Raw genomic sequence first — 18,143 nt, 5'->3', positions numbered from 1 at the left:
CATATAAACAGAGGGACAGATATATAGACAGAGCTACAGACAGAAATATAAGCAGAGCAACAAACCTATAGACCGACTGAGAGACATATGCGCAGAGCGACAGACCGACATATAGAGCAACAAATGTATAGACAGTGACAGACATGTAAACAGAGCAATAGACATGACAGACATATAATAAAACCGCACCCTGTGGAGCTTATTGGACAGTTTTATATGAATAAATAAATGAAAAAGAAAAACAATGTTGGGTCCTCCAATTTTTTTGAAACCAGGAAATTTAAAGCAGACTGCTGTGAGCTGATACTATTAGGCGTGGAAGGTCCACGATAATTAACTCCTTCCCTACCTAAAATGCCACCCCACATCATTTTAGATGCACTAATGCTGACAAATTGCCTTGGCTCTTCCCAATTGTGTTGGCAATTGGGGTTATGGTAGTTGGGGTTTATGTAATTTGTGTAGTGGCAGACACCCCACTGCCAACCAAGTAAGTTAAAAAGAAAATAAACTCACAAAAATACTTTATTTAAATAAACACTTCCCCACACTTTCCCTGGTTTACCACTTTATAAAAAAAACAAAACTCATGCAGGTCCAACATAGCCCAGGAATTCCGACGCAATCCACAAATGTAAACACATAAAAAACATAAAAATAGAGGAATAAAAAGACATTGTCCTTCATTAATCAATTTATAATAATTAAAAACAAAACTCCTAGGTCCAAAATAGTCCAATGATTCCCACGGTGTTCAACAATTATGTAGATCAAAGGCTATGAAGCCTCCAAACGAGTCTCCATAGACTTTAAGCAGCAGCAAGCTTCGCGAGATCCAGTCACTCTGGTGGCTGGTGACGTCAGGAAAGTCACCGCTCATCATTTGTGGACTATGTCAGATTGCCTGGACTACATATGATTCCCTGGACTACATCAGACCTATCGTTTTTTTAAATAAATTGATAAATTGATGAATCAGGGAAAATGGGTGGAGTGTTTTTTTAAATATAGTATTTTTGTGCATTTCTTTATTTACTGGGTTAGTAATGGGGGGTGTCTGATAGACGCCTCCCCATTACTAACACTTGGATGCTACACAGCAGACAACAACGCCATAAACCATTACCCTTATTGCCAATGCACAAGGGCAATCAGGAAGAGTCAAAGTGAAGAGCCAGAATTATTATTTATTATTATACTACCATTTATTCCATGGGGCTTTACATGTGAAAACAATTGGCTCATCTATATATATAATTGCCTTATTCTGTCTGTCTGTCTGTCTCTCTTGCTCCAAAATTGTGTCCTTACGGTGACAAACAGCGGATTGGCCGCTGGGCTCGCCATGGCCCCGCCCACGCACGGATTGGCCGCTTGGTTCGCCTCGGCTCCGCCCCCTTGCACGGATTGGCCTCTCGCCCCGGCCCCCTGCACGCATTGGCAACTCGAACACACCCCGCCCCCTCACGCATTGCACGCTCACTCTGGCCCCGCCCCCCACACGCATTCCCCGAACCGACTCCCAGGTGAGTGCTGAACCCCCGGGAGCCCACATCAACGTACGCCGGCGTACGCTGGTGTGGGCTCCCGTGTGAGCGGGGGGCGGGGTACTCTGGTAACCATGGAACACTTTGAGTAATATTGTAGCATGGTTACCAGCGTACACCGGCTCCCAGGTGAGCGCATCAAGGTCCTGCAGCGGCGGAACACACACACACGCACACACATAAGAACAGACACACACACACACATCAGATCACACTCACTCTCACACACACATCAGATCGCATCCACACACTCACAACATCCCATGATATCGCTTGCTTCTCGGCGGCGATACTGTGCGTGCAGTGACCTTCCAGGACCTGCCGGAGGATCATGTGGCTGGAAGCATGTGGTATCTCCGGATGTTGTGATTGTGTGAGCGCGTATGTGCGATATCGTCAGTGTGTGTGTGCGTGTATGCGATCGGATGTGTGTGAGTGTGTTCTGATGTGTGAGTGTGTGTGTGAGTGTATGCGATCGGATCTGTGAGTGTCGGCAGAGGAGCACGGCGTGCAGCACAGCTACTGGAACCGCCCACCAGTGGGCACAGGGAGAAGTGGGGTGTGTGTGTGAGTGTATGCGATCAGATGTGTGTGTGTATACTGTCTGATGTGTGACTGTGGAGCACGATGGGGGGTGCACAGCATGGGGGATGGGGCATGATAGGGAGTGCACAGCATGGGGGATAGAGCATGATGGGGAGTGCGCAGCATGGGGGATGGAGCACGATGGGGAGTGCGCAGCATGGGGGATGGAGCACGATGGGGAGGGCGCAGCATGGGGGATGGAGCACGATGGGGGGTGCGCAGCATGGGGGATGGAGCACGATGGGGAGTGCGCAGCATGGGGGATGGAGCACGATGGGGAGTGAGCAGCATGGGGGATAGAGCACGATGGGGAGTGCGCAGCATGGGGGATATAGCACGATGGGGAGTGCGCAGCATGGGGGATGGAGCACGATCGGGAATGCGCAGCATGGGGGATGGAGCACGATGGGGAGTGCGCAGCATGGGGGATGGAGCACAATGGGGAGTGCGCAGCATGGGGGAGGGAGCACGATGGGGGGTGCGCAGCATGGGGGATGGAGCACGATGGGGGGTGCGCAGCATGGGGGATGGAGCACGTTTGGGAGTGTGCAGCATGGGGGATAGAGCAGGATGGGGAGTGCGCAGCATGGGGGATGGAGCACGATGGGGAGTGCGCAGCATGGGGGATGGAGCACGTTTGGGAGTGCGCAGCATGGGGGATGGAGCACGATGGGGGGTGCGCAGTATGGGGGATGGAGCACGAGGGGGAGTGCGCAGCATGGGGGATGGAGCACGATGGGGGGTGCGCAGCATGGGGGATGGAGCACAATGGGGGGTGCGCAGCATGGGGGATGGAGCACGATGGGGAGTGCGCAGCATGGGGGATGGAGCATGATGGGGGTGCGCTGCATGGGGGATGGAGCACGATGGGGGGTGCGCAGCATGGGGGATGGAGCACGATGGGGAGCGCGCAGCATGGGGGATGGAGCACGATGGGGGGTGCGCAGTATGGGGGATGGAGCACGATGGGGGGTGCACAGCATGGAGGATGGAGCACGATGGAGGGTGCACACCTCCCCCCAGAACACACACACACACCGCCACACACGCACTGCACAACACACCACACACACACTAGGAACCACAAACACTGCCCTACACAGACACCCACACACACAGACAACGCCGCACACACACAACACCCAACACACAAACACCGCGGCACACACAAATATACGCACATACCGCACAACACACACATTGCACAAAACATACCTCCCCCAAAACACACACACACCCCACACCCACACAAACCGCGCAACACACACACACAATGCTACAGACACACAGCGCTCTACAAACAACGCAACACACAAACAACACCGCTCTCACCCCCTGCCACACACAGACAACACCCAGAACATGTACAGCGCCCTACACAAACACTTGGTAACTACACACAACAACATCTATATATATATATATAACAAAAATCATACATTAACTACACAATACGTAGATTCTAGAATACCCGATGCGTAGAATCGGGCCACCTTCTAGTCTAAAATAATGTACTAATTCTGGGATGGCTGTGGCCTGGTATTTTTAAGCTGGGAAGGGCCCTATAATGGATTTTCCCATTATGATAATGTCAGCTCACTGGTGTTTGCTTTATGTCTGCTGGATATTAAAAATAGGGTGGACCCCAAGTTTTCTCCATTTATTTATTAATCCTAAAAAATGTTCAATAAGCTCCACAGGGTGCAATTTTATTATATGTCGAAGGGTTGTGCAATTATATGTCTGTCTATATATTTGTATCTATTTATCTATCTATCTATCTATCTATCTATCTATCTATCTATCTATCTATCATGCATTGCTGTTCAAAAATGCTAAAAAAACAAAGCTGAAAAAACGCATTAAAAAATGCATGAAGTTTCTACATCCAGATACTTCTACAATACAAAGAAGTCGTTTTTCTGAAATAGCAATTTTCCCATATTTCAGAACACAATGTATTAGATTTTATCGCAGTAACTGCCATTACTACTGTAATATTACTATTTTCATTTTCTAATCCATACTCTGTGTTCATGATTGCAAAATGTGAAAACTGCAAGATCTAAGGTCTTTTCTTCTGCACTTTGCTGATCATATAATGTTAAGTAGACACTTTTAAAGGTCATAGTATTTTCAGAAACCTTCATGTTTCTAAATGAACTTCAATGCAAAGGCTACATTTATTAATTTATATTTACGGCGCTTGCACAGATGTTTGAGTCTTAAGCTAGAGCTTTACACCTTACAATTAGGTGTGCGATCTCGTATGCGATGTGACACGCCCAGATCGCATATGCGATTGAATGAGATTGCACGTAGGTCGTTCATTTGCTGTCACACGTGCGTTAGTAGTCTATGTTAAATTAATCAATTTTGTGTGCGATCCTTTAGATCATGTGTTCTGTGACGTATGCATTGGGCACCCTTTTTTTTTATTTATTTATTGACTTGCCAAGCGTCTGTAATGTGTAGGGATGCGTTTTTACTATGTCATCTGCCATTCAGCTCTGCTACATAGCCGCTGACAGCAGACACAGACAGCCATGTAGCAGAGCTGAATGGCAGATGACAGCAGACACAGAAAGAGCCGCACAATCAGAATAATAATAATAATAATAATTTTATTCATTTATATAGCGCTATTAATTCCACAGCGCTTTACATACATTTGCAACACTGTCCCCATTGGGGCTCACAATCTAGAGTCCCTATCTGTATGTCTTTGGAGTGTGGGAGGAAACCGGAGTACCCGGAGGAAACCCACGCAAACACGGGGAGAACATACAAACTCCTTGCAGATGGTGTCCTTGGTGGGATTTGAACCCAGGACCCCAGCGCTGCAAGACTGCAGTGCTAACCACTGAGCCACCGTGTCGCCCTGAACTTCACCCGACTTCATTGTCAAGCTGCGGCTCTGTCTGTGTCGCGTCCTGATTAGCGGTCACCTGTGAAGGACTCACCGGTGACCGCTAAACTCCTGAGTAACTGAATTGAGCAGCCCTCTCTCATATACTCACCGATCCCCAATCTCCGGCGCGGAGCTGCACGACATTCACACTGCTCCGGCGGCTTTTACTATTTTGAAAAAGCCGGCCGCTCATTAAACAATCTCGTATTCCCTGCTTACCCTGCCCACCGGCGCCTATGATTGGTTGCAGTGAGACACGCCCCCACGCTGAGTGACAGGTGTCTCACTGCACCTAATCACAGCAGCCGGTGGGCGTGTCCGAAAAAATCCTTTATTAGAAATAAAAAACACAAACATATACCCTGGTTCACCACTTGAATAAGCCCGAAAAAGCCCTCCATGTCCGGCGTAATCCAGGATGGTCCAGCGTCGCTTCCAGCTCTGCTGCATGAAGGTGACCGGAGCTGCAGAATACACCGCCGCTCCTGTCACCTCCACGCAGCAACTGAAGATAGCCGTGCGATCAGCTGAGCTGTCACTGAGGTTACCCGCTGTCACTGGATCCAGCGGTGGCCGCGGGTAACCTCAGTGACAGCTCAGCTGATCGCGCGGCTGTCTTCAGTTGCTGCGTGGAGGTGACAGGAGCGGCGGTGTCTGCTGCAGCTCTGGTCAACTCCATGCAGCAGAGCTGGAAGCGACACTGGAGCATCCTGGAGTACGCCGGACATGGAGGGCTTTTTCGGGCTTATTAAAGTGGTGAACCAGGGTATATGTTTGTGTTTTTTATTTCTAATAAAGGATTTTTTCGGGTGTGTGTGTTTATTTACTGTCACTTACAGATTAATCATGGAAGTTATCTCGGGGAGACGCCTGACATGATTAATCTAGGACTTATTGGCAGCTATGGGCTGCCAATAACTCCTTATTACCCCGATTTGCCAACGCACCAGGGCAAATCGGGAAGAGCCGGGTACAGTCCCAGAACTGTCGCATCTAATGTATGCGGCAATTCTGGGCGGCTGCTGACTGATATTGTTAGGCTGGGGGGCTCCGCATAACGTGGGGCTCCCCATCCTGAGAATACCAGCCTGCAGCCGTATGGCTTTATCTGGCTGGTTTTAAAATTGGGGGGGACCGCACGCCGTTTTTTTAATTATTTAATTATTTATTTCACTGCACAGTATAGACACGCCCACCGGTGTCTCACTGCAACCAATCATAGGCGCCGGTGGGCGGGGTAAGCAGGGAATACGAGATTGTTTAATGAGCGGCCGGCTTTTTCAAAATAGTAAAAGCCGCCGGAGCAGTGTGAATGCCGTGCAGCGCTGCGCCGGAGATTGGGGATCGGTGAGTATGAGAGAGGGGGTAAGAGGGATAGACTGACATGGACAGAGAGAGAGGGACAGAGATAGTAACCGACTGACAGAGATTAGTGAATGACAGACATTGTGAGGCGCTTCAGAACGCAGCTTTTCGGCTGCGCTCTGAAGCGGACCTTTTTTAAGCTGCGGTGCAGAGCGCACACCTGCGCACATAGCCTCAGACATCACAATCGTATGAGGGATGTCACACGTTTCAATTGACTAGGTTCGTACAACAAAATGTCCAATGTATGAGGAATAAACGACGTGTATGCGATCACTGTATTTTCGTTCAATCTTGATTGCACGTAGGTGTCACATGCAAATACGTCACGAACGATGCAGGATGTGCGTCACTTACAACTTGACCCCGACGACGGATTGAAAGATTTATTGAAGCGTGTAAAGCGGGCATTAGGCCACAGCTCTATGCACTGCTATGCTATCTCAGTTATTTTAGAGTGCTGGTCTCCATACCCTTTCAAGATCTCCATTTGTTGTCATTCTTGTTTACTTCCAGAAGATAGAAACAAGTGTAGACAGAGCGCTGCTCACCCTGAATCCATTCTAAGGAATCTTCTGTGGTCAAAACACAGAAGTCACTGATATTATATTTTTTGCTACTATATTGTGAATATACTAAGAGTTAACCCCTTAACAGCTCATGAAAAACTATGTCTGCCATAATTCACCTTCCTGCCTTTGATGTAGGCTCACGCATCAATCCTGCAACTTTCTCAGCAGATGATAACTGTGATCATCAGTCATCATCTGCCTCTAATAGCTGCAGGTGAAGCTTTACCCCGCCTGTGGCTGTAAAACTGTTAGATAACGCTGTCAACCTGTGACAACGACATTTATTGTGCATCGGCAGGAGGGTGCGGTGATCTATCCCCTCATCATCTCTATCACAAAGTCTGTTGATTACCCCTGTGCCTGTCATCATGCTACATCTATGAAAACCAGCTGATATTTATAGGAGACTGTGATTTTTGCTATACACAACAGTGCTGTAGCACTGCAGTGTATAACATATGCGATCAGATGATCACAGGTGCAGCTCCCCTAAGGCTATGTGCCCACGGGACGAGTTGTACTTTCGAGTGACACCATTTAATTTGCCACATATTGTACTGGAAAAGGGGAAAAAAATTGCAAGTGCATTGAAATTGCAAAAAAAGTGCAATTTCACAATTTTATGTTGAGTTTTTTTATTTACTACAATCACTATATCGTAAAAATGACTGGGCAGTATTATTCCCCATGTCGGTATGAGTTTGCCGATACCAAACATGCACAGTTTTTCTTAGTTAGGTGGAGGAAAAAAATTCTGAAACTTGTAAAAAAAAAAAAAAAAATAGCATTGCACTTTTTTCACCATTTTCAGAGACCCGTAAACTTCTCATTTTTCCAAGACAGGAACTGTGTTATTGCTAATTTTTGTGTCCTGAGCTGACATTTATAATTTTACCATTTGGTAGATGCAATGTTTTTATTGCCTCCTATTGCAATGTCGTGGCAACCCAAAAAACCTAATTCTGGCATTTTGATTTTTTTTTCTCATTATGCCTTCTACTGATCAAATTATTTTTATATTTTGATACATTAGGAATTTTTGAACTCTGTGATACCAAATATGTGTTTTTATTGTTTTATTTACATTAGTGTCAAAGAGGTGTGATTTGAACTTTTTTTTTACACTTTTTATTGTTTTCACAAGTTTCCTTAGGGGACTTGAAGCTGAAACAGTCTAGCCTATGTGCTGTACACAGCGGTGCAACAGAATTAGCACTGCTTTTATAGCAGAAATGCTCTACCGGCATTCACAGAACTACGTCATGACAGTGACAAGGGTCATCAGATGACCCCCAGCTCTCATGACAACCTATCGGCAACCCGTAATCACATCATAGGGACACCAATGGGAGCAGGGAATGACACACTTCCTGATGTCTTTTCATGGAATCACATCCACTTTGCTTGGACAATTAAACACAGCAGAATTTATGTGCAAAAGAAAAAAAACAAAACAAAAAACAGAAAAAAATGCAATATTTAGATGTATGTGAACACCAGCTAAATGTTCAAGCAAAGTGGATGTGATTTCATGAAATCTCCGCTTTTGGTGCGCTAAAGACGCTTCTGAACTGTGCGGTTTTGGTGAATTCTTTTCTCTCTAGGCTTCTTTGTGGAGCCTGAAAAAAACGGAAGCAAAAACACAAGCAAAAAAATGCCGTTGCATTTTTACGCACAGAATCCTGAGCTATCAAACACATTGCTAGCTTAGTAACACTGGAAAGTGCAGCAGAGCATCTCCAAAGGCAAGATGCTCTGCACAGAGGAATCGTGACAGTTCTAATTTTTTTTAACTTCTTTTTAGTAATTTTTTTACAAGAAAAAAAAATCTCTTACTTTTACTTCAAAGATTTTGATGAGATGATTGCCAGATAAGAGAAATAGATGGTGAGACAAACTCCAAAGCACCTGATAACTGAATAATAAGTGTAATGAATACTCAGACTCTCATACCTAACAAAGCTTGCCTTAGGCCTCTGTCACACGTTCGTGGACAGTTTTCTCACGTACCGGAGACACGGGCACACGTTGACATATGTTTTCCTATAGCTTCGGGCACATGTAAGTATTTTTGCATGAAACGTGTGTCCGTTCTGCATTTACGTGTGTCCGTGTGCCCAATACGCCGACATGTCCATTTTTCTCTGGCATCACGGGTGTCACACGGAATACAAACGTGTCATACGTAACACACATGGACCACACGGATGTGTTCCGTGTGACATGCACCGGAGAAAAGACATGTGTCTTTTAAAAGAAAACAAACCTTTACTCACATTCTCCAGCCCTGCTGTCTTTGCCGCTACTGTCACTTGCTGCCAACCGACGCTCATTATGCTCATTTAATATTCACTTCACTGCGGCCAGAAGCAGCAGCAGTGGAGAGTCGGCAGGACCGGAGACCGAAGATCAGCACCACGGACAGCGACGCTAGGGACAGGTGAGCAGAAAGTTCCCGTTCTCCGTGTGTTATCATGGATAACACATGGAGAATACAGGTGTGCCATACACACGGCACATCGAGGACAATCCACATCTTTGACACATCCGTGAAACACGTGCGTGATTTTCACGGACGTGTGACAGAGGCCTTAAAAAGCAATGGATGATGGTATCAGAGAGGTTCCACAGACTACTTGACAAACCCAGCATGGACCATAGGAAGAGGAAGTCGTAAATAGGAGAAATGAACAAGGTCCGGCTCTGATGAAGGGACAGATGAGAAGCAGGACTCCTAGTTTTAGGATCCCCTAACAGAAGAGTCTGTTACATAAGAAAGAGGATGTGCTAAAAAAATCTCCTGAGCAAGATTGTAGCATAACTATCATTTTAAGAGAACCCGCATCTGTTTTGGGATTGTGTCCCTTCCAGTCTTTCTAGTAGAGGTATCTATGAACCTTCTTACGGTCTAGAATTTGGTTGATCTCATATTCCATGTCAGGATCAGATGAAGCTGCAGGAACTGTCTTGATATTAGGAGATAATTTATTAACAACCAGATTACATAATAAGGAGATAAGAAAAGTATTTGGAATTTTTAATGTGGGAGATAGTCTTAGGCGGGCTTTGCACACTACGACATCGCAGGTGCGATGTCGGTGGGGTCAAATTGAAAATGACGTACTTCTGGCATCGCATGCGACATCGTAGTGTGTAAAGGCTCAATGATACGATTAACGAGCGCAAAAGCGCCGTAATCGTATCATCGGTGCAGCGTTGGCGAAATCCATAATTACGCTGACGCAACGGTCCGATGTTGTTCCTCGCTCCTGCGGCAGCACACATCGCTGTGTGTGAAGTCACAGGAGCGAGGAACATCTCCTACCGGCGTCACCGCGGCTTCCGTAGGATATGCGGAAGGAAGGAGGCGGGCGGGATGTTTACATCCCGCTCATCTCTGCCCCTCCGCTCCTATTGGCCGCCTGCCGTGTGACGTTGCAGTGACGCCGCACGACCCACCCCCTTAATAAGGAGGCAGGTCGCCGGCCAGAGCGACGGTCGCAGGACAGGTGAGTCCATGTGAAGCTGCCGTAGCGATAATGTTCGCTACGGCAGCTATCACAAGGATATCGCAGCTGCGACGGGGGCGGGGACTATCGCGCTCGGCATCGCAGCATCGGCTTGCGATGTCGCAGTGTGCAAAGCCCGCCTTAGTCCACACGAGGTCCCACGACGCATCCACCACGATCACATCTGACGCTCACAGCAAGCGCCATAGAACAAGACTGCCAGCCGTCAGCTCCACGCAGCAAGTGAAGTGATATGGGCTGCCATTAACTCCTTATTACCCCGATTGCTACCGCACCAGGGCATTCGGGATGAGCGAGGTAAAGCTCCGGGATTGTCAAATTTAATGGATGCGACAATTCTGGGCAGCTGCTGGCTGATATTTTTAGACTGGGGGCTCCCAAAAATGTGGTTCTCCCCAGTTTGAGAATATCAGCCCTCAGCTGTGAGGCTTTATCTTGGCTGGGTATCAAAATTGGGGGGGCAGCATGCAGGATTTTTTTATATATGTATTTTACTGTACAATATAGACCCACTCACCAGCAGCTGTGATTGGTTGCAATCAGAGACCTGTTACTCAGCGTGGGGGCGGGTCTGAGTGCAACCAATCGTGGCCACCGGTGTACGGGGAAGCAGTGAATATGTGATGAGGCTAATGAGCAGATATGGAAAAAGAAGAGAGGCCACGAGACCTGTGTGACAGCCGCGCTACGCCTATGATCGGTGAGTATGAAGAGAGACGCTGGCAATGTACTGTGCAGAAAATGCCGGGGGACAGCCAATCACAGTAATGCTACAGCCAAGATGGCTGCGGCATTACTGTGATTGGTTAAGAAGCCCAACATGTTTAGTGGCTGCAAATCAGGCACCAAAATGGCTGGGCGGGACATCCAAATATAGCGAGGTGAGTACATCATTACTTGCTATATAACGAATAGCCCAAATAACGTACTGTTGTAAATAGCGAATAGTAACAAATACATTTGCTCATCACTAGCTATTTAGCCTTATATTACAATGTATGGAGATTTCCAAGAAGGCTATGAAACGGAATGGTTGTGGAAGAATTCAGCCATAGAAAATAAATCTGACCAATAATCTTAAGGGAAAGTAGAAAAAAGTCATGGATATTTTTCCATGGACTGACTGATTCTCTCAATTTGCTCATTGATATTATGGTGATATGCAGAGATGTCAAAGGAGATTTTTAGATTCTTTTAGAGTGCCCTCCAGAACATTGGAAAAAATTGAACATCATGGTCAATGAGCTGGGAAATAATGGAACTGGAAAGTGTCTGAGAAATACTTGTGGCAATTAAGGAGCAAATTAAATAAAACAAGAGATTTTGGAGATATGGTACATCATGACCCATACAGCAGTGAATCCTTGCTCCTCAGGATGTTCAGCAACAAAATTCATAAAAATGTTAGGTCAGGGCTCTTGTGGTATATGAATTTACTGAAGAGGGCCAAGAGGTGCCTGACATGAGGGTGTGAGAATGTCCTTTAAGGCCCCTTTACACACTGCAACATCGCTAACGACATTGCTGTAGCGTCACCGGTTTTGTGAAGTAATAGCGACCTCCTCAGCGACATTGCAGTGTGTGAAACGCATCAGCGACCTGGCCCCCGCTGTGAGGTTGCTGATCGCTACAAATCTTTCAGGACCATTTTTGGGTCCTTTGTTTCCCGCTGAGCAGCATGCATTGGTGTGTTTGACACCTTTGCAAAGACTTTGTTAGCAACTTCTCTTTCAAAAAGCTGCTTTAACATGTCCCCAATGACCAGCTAGGTCGTTCTGCTGGTCCGTATCGCTGTTGCGTCGTTGGTAAGGTCTGCCTGTTTGACAGCTCACCAGCGACTCACCAGAGAATTTGTAGCGATCCTGGCCAGGTTGGGATCGCTGGTTGGATCACTACAAAGTCTAAGTGTGTAAAGGGGCCTTAAAGGCTTCACTCAGCTTTCTGTTTTTCATGTATCTGTTCAATCTGTGAGCAATATAGCTAATTATCCATAATACAGCTCCTGAGGGAGGCTTCTGATTGGCTCCAAATTTAATCTGCAAAATGATCCCAAACATACAGTCAATGTCATTAACAACTATATTCATTGTAAAAAGAACAACAAGCTCTTATCTCACAATAATCAAGTCTGTGTGGGATAAGATGAAGAGACAGAAGGATTCTCCTAATCCACAGAAGATCTGTGTTTACTTCTCCAAGATATTTGGAACAATCTTCCTTTTTAGTCCCATCAAAATCCATGTGCAAGTGTATCTAGATGCATTGATGCTTTGTCACTATTTTAAGGCAAAGGGTGGTAACTAGAGTTGAGCGCGGTTCGTGGTTCGAGGTCCTCCAGTTCGCGGCTCGAGTGATTTTGGGGGCTGTTCTAGATAGAACTAGAACTCGAGATTTTTGCTAAAGCTCGATAGTTCTAGATACGTTCGAGAACGGTTCTAGCAGCAAAAAGACAACCTAATTCCTAGCTGGCTTTCCGCTGTAATAGTGTAAGTCACTCTGTGACTCACACTATTATGAAATTTCAGTGTATAGTGTGCGGGAACAGTGCATTCCGATCACTGCTGTATGGATAATGGCGATCGCCATTTTTTTTTTCCCTTGTCTTCCTTCCCTAAGCACGCGCGTGTAGTGGGGCGGGCCAGCATGTCAGCCAATCCCAGACACACACACAGCTAAGTGGACTTTTAGCCAGAGAAGCAACGGCATGTGTGATAGGATGTCCATGTCACATGTCCCTGCATTATAAAACCGGACATTTTCCTCCAGCACGCCATTATCTGCCTTCTGCGTCCTTGGTGTCAGTCATCACTGGCGCAGCTCCTATCGCCGATACTGCTGTGTACGCTCCATACACAGCGCTGTACAGCATAGGGATCGCACTTTCTATCAGTCCTTTTAAGGGCTCATACCGGCAGGGTCAGAGCCATAGGTGACAGGTCCGTGAAAACAGAGTTTAACAGCTACACAAGATGACAGCGTCTGTGTAGCTAAGGTCAGGGATTTCCTCGCTGCATTTCCCCATTAGGAGGGATAGAAAGGCAGGCTTCCTTTCCTCTACCCAGAGACCCACAACCCTGCCACTGTACCCTCCTGCCCTTTGCACACTCAAACTCATTGTTACAAAGCCATTATACTAGCAAACACTGAGTGAACTTAGTGGCATCCTAAATGTGGCTGTTGGACTTCTGTATTGTCCCACAAGTGCAAAGATATTTGCAGCACGTCTGCCTGCATTGCACACTCAAACTCATTGTTACTAAGCCATTATACTAGCAAACACTGAGTGAACTTAGTGGCATCCTAAACGTGGCTGTTGGACTTCTGTATCGTCCCACAAGTGCAAAGATATTTGCAGCACCTCTGCCTGCATTGTACACTCAAACTAATTGTTACTAAGCCATTATACACTAGCAAACACTGAGTGAACTTAGTGGCATCCTAAAAGTGGCTGTTGGACTTCTGTATTGTCCCACTAGTGCAAAGATATTTGCAGCACATCTGCCTGCATTGCACACCCAAACTCATTGTTACTAAGCCATTATACTAGCAAACACTGAGTGAACTTAGTGGCATCCTAAATGTGGCTGTTGGACTTCTGTATCATCCCACTAGTGCAAAGATATTTGCAGCACGTCTGCCTGCATTGCACATTCAAACTCATTGTTACTAAGCCATTATACTAGCAAACACTGAGTGAACTTAGTGGCATCCTAAACGTGGCTGTTGGACTTCTGTATCGTCCCACTAGTGCAAAGATATTTGCAGCCCGTCTGCCTGCATTGCACACTCAAACTCATTGTTACTAAGCCATTATACTAGCAAACACTGAGTGAACTTAGCGGCATCCTAAACGTGGCTGTTGGACTTCTGTATCGTCCCACAAGTGCAAAGATATTTGCAGCACATCTGCCTGCATTGCACACTCAAACTCATTGTTACTAAGCCATTATACTAGCAAACACTGAGTGAACTTAGTGGCATCCTAAACGTGGCTGTTGGACTTCTGTATTGTCCCACTAGTGCAAAGATATTTGCAGCACGTCTGCCTGCATTGCACACTCAAACTCATTGTTACTAAGCCATTGTACTAGCAAACACTGAGTGAACTTAGAAAAAAAAAGGAACCAGCACGATCTGAAATTGGCATGCATCATATAAAAAGTGAAAATTCACAGATTTATTCCAACTGTACTATAATAAAAAAATGAGATTTTTAGCAAACAATTGATCAATTCTTCGAGCCACCCCTGCCAACGTCACGGCAAATCTCAATAGGGGGGTCCTACTCTACATTCTGTATTTCATATGCCATGCAGCCTCCTAGATAAAGTTAAAAGCAGAACCATAATGGAGCACACATACCTGTAACCTGTATATAGCCGCTTCCATGTTGCAAAAAGGCACTTGTGGATAGAGACCAGCCCAGGTCCCAGCATGTGGAGCAAGCTCTGCACCATACCAGGACTATATCAGAACTGATCCTCCCAGTGTCAAACAGCAACCATTGATAAAGGCGGACCAGATCCAAGAATGGTGCTTAATTAGCATTGCCTGTGGAAAGGGGTGAGGTAACTGAATCTGAACAGCTACCAACAGGAGGAATATATTGCAAACCAAAATCAGGCGTGCATGGTATGGTGTTGGTCAGTCACCAGATTTGTAGCATAACTACGGTCAAAACAGAGAAAAAAAAGGAACCAGCACGATCTGAAATTGGCATGCATCATATAAAAAGTGAAAATTCACAGATTTATTCCAACTGTACTATAATAAAAAAATGAGATTTTTAGCAAACAATTGATCAATTCTTCGAGCCACCCCTGCCAACGTCACGGCAAATCTCAATAGGGGGGTCCTACTCTACATTCTGTATTTCATGTGCCATGCGGCCTCCTAGATAAAGTTAAAAGCAGAACCATAATGAAGCACACATACCTGCAACCTGTATATAGCCGCTTCCATGTTGCAAAAAGGCACTTGTGGATAGAGACCAGCCCAGGTCCCAGCATGTGGAGCAAGCTCTACACATACCAGGACTATATCAGAACTGATCCTCCCAGTGTCAAACAGCAACCATTATTGAGATTTGCCGTGACGTTGGCAGGGGTGGCTCAAAGAATTGATCAATTATTTGCTAAAAATCTCATTTATATTACAGCACAGTTGGAATAAATCTGTGAATTTGCACTTTTTATATGATGCATGCCATTTTCAGATCGTGCTGGCTCCCCTCTCTCACTGAGTGAACTTAGTGGCATCATAAAAGTGGCTGTTGGACTTCTGTATTGTCCCACTAGTGCAAAGATATTTGCAGCACGTCTGCCTGAATTGCACACTCAAACTCATTGTTACTAAGCCATTATACTAGCAAACACTGAGTGAACTTAGAGGCATCCTAAACGTGGCTGTTGGACTTCTGTATCGTCCCACTAGTGCAAAGATATTTGCAGCACGTCTGCCTGCATTGCACACTCAAACTCATTGTTACTAAGCCATTATACTAGCAAACACTGAGTGAACTTAGTGGCATCATAAAAGTGGCTGTTGGACTTCTGTATTGTCCCACTAGTGCAAAGATATTTGCAGCATGTCTTCCTGCATTGCACACTCAAGCTCATTGTTACTAAGCCATTATACTAGCAAACACTGAGTAAACTTAGTGGCATCCTAAACGTGGCTGTTGGACCTCTGTATCGTCCCACTAGTGCAAAGATATTTGCAGCACGTCTGCCTGCATTGCACACTCAAACTCATTGTTACTAAGCCATTATACTAGCAAACACTGAGTGAACTTAGTGGCATCATAAATGTGGCTGTTGGACTTCTGTATCGTCCCACTAGTGCAAAGATATTTGCAGCACGTCTGCCTGCATTGCACACTCAAACTCATTGTTACTAAGCCATTATACTAGCAAACACTGAGTGAACTTAGTGGCATCATAAAAGGGGCTGTTGGACTTCTGTATTGTCCCACTAGTGCAAAGATATTTGCAGCACGTCTGCCTGCATTGCACACTCAAACTCATTGTTACTAAACCATTATACTAGCAAACACTGAGTGAACTTAGTGGCATCCTAAACGTGGCTGTTGGACTTCTGTATCGTCCCACAAGTGCAAAGATATTTGCAGCACCTCTGCCTGCATTGCACACTCAAACTCATTGTTACTAAGCCATTATACTAGCAAACACTGAGTGAACTTAGTGGCATCCTAAACGTGGCTGTTGGACTTCTGTATCGTCCCACAAGTGCAAAGATATTTGCAGCACGTTTGCCTGCATTGCACACTCAAACTCATTGTTACTAAGCCATTATACTAGCAAACACTGAGTGAACTTAGTGGCATCATAAAAGTGGCTGTTGGACTTCTGTATCGTCCCACTAGTGCAAAGATATTTGCAGCACCTCTGCCTGCATTGCACACTCAAACTCATTGTTACTAAGCCATTATACTAGCAAACACTGAGTGAACTTAGTGGCATCCTAAAAGTGGCTGTTGGACTTCTGTATTGTCCCACTAGTGCAAAGATATTTGCAGCACGTCTGCCTGCATTGCACACTCAAACTCATTGTTACTAAGCCATTATACTAGCAAACACTGAGTGAACTTAGTGGCATCCTAAACGTGGCTGTTGGACTTCTGTATTGTCCCACAAGTGCAAAGATATTTGCAGCACCTCTGCCTGCATTGCACACTCAAACTAATTGTTACTAAGCCATTATACTAGCAAACACTGAGTGAACCTAGTGGCATCATAAAAGTGGCTGTTGGACTTCTGTATCGTCCCACTAGTGCAAAGATATTTGCAGCACGTCTGCCTGCATTGCACACTCAAACTCATTGTTACTAAGCCATTATACTAGCAAACACTGAGTGAACTTAGTGGCATCCTAAGCGTGGCTGTTGGACTTCTGTATCATCCCACTAGTGCAAAGATATTTGCAGCACCTCTGCCTGCATTGCACACTCAAACTCATTGTTACTAAGCCATTATACTAGCAAACACTGCTGCCAGTTTAAGGACCGTAGTTGCATTGTCAGTGATAATTATTGTTGTTTATTCTGCTCTTAATAAAGATAGACCACCGCTGCAATCTACTACACCTCTCAATTTTTACTACCACATTTTAAGTGCACAATCTTGTCGCAATCAAAATGAGTGGCAAAATGACAGATGCTGGTGGAACGGGTAAGAGGCGTGTTGGAAAAGTAAAAAAAGGGTTTGTCCGTGGGGAAGGTGGCAAAGCTCCATTATCATCTGCTGAAGATAGACCATCTTCCAGCAAAAGTAAGATGTCTACTACTTACCGTGGACAATCCGATGTGCTCCCTTTTTTATGGACACGGACAACTGGAACAAAGGTAGATGATGGCCAAAAAAGGAAAATGCTTGAATGGATCTCAAGTGGTCCAACAAGTGCCCTCTCCACCACCTCAACTACCGCATCCAAAAAACACCAGTCCTCTGAGTTGTCATCCCTATCAAACTTGCTTTCTCCCAGCTCTGAAGTCTCCATCCGCCCTGCACAGTATGGTGGAACTGAGATGGCTGAGTCTGCCGAGCTGTTCAGTCACACTATAGCCTGGGAATCAGAGGTCTGCTCCCAAGCTACAGTGAGTACAGACCAGGAA

Source organism: Anomaloglossus baeobatrachus, chromosome 3 (genome assembly GCF_048569485.1).
Source record: "Anomaloglossus baeobatrachus isolate aAnoBae1 chromosome 3, aAnoBae1.hap1, whole genome shotgun sequence".
Classification (NCBI taxonomy): Eukaryota; Metazoa; Chordata; class Amphibia; order Anura; family Aromobatidae; genus Anomaloglossus; species Anomaloglossus baeobatrachus.
This window is presented reverse-complemented; position numbering follows the sequence as displayed.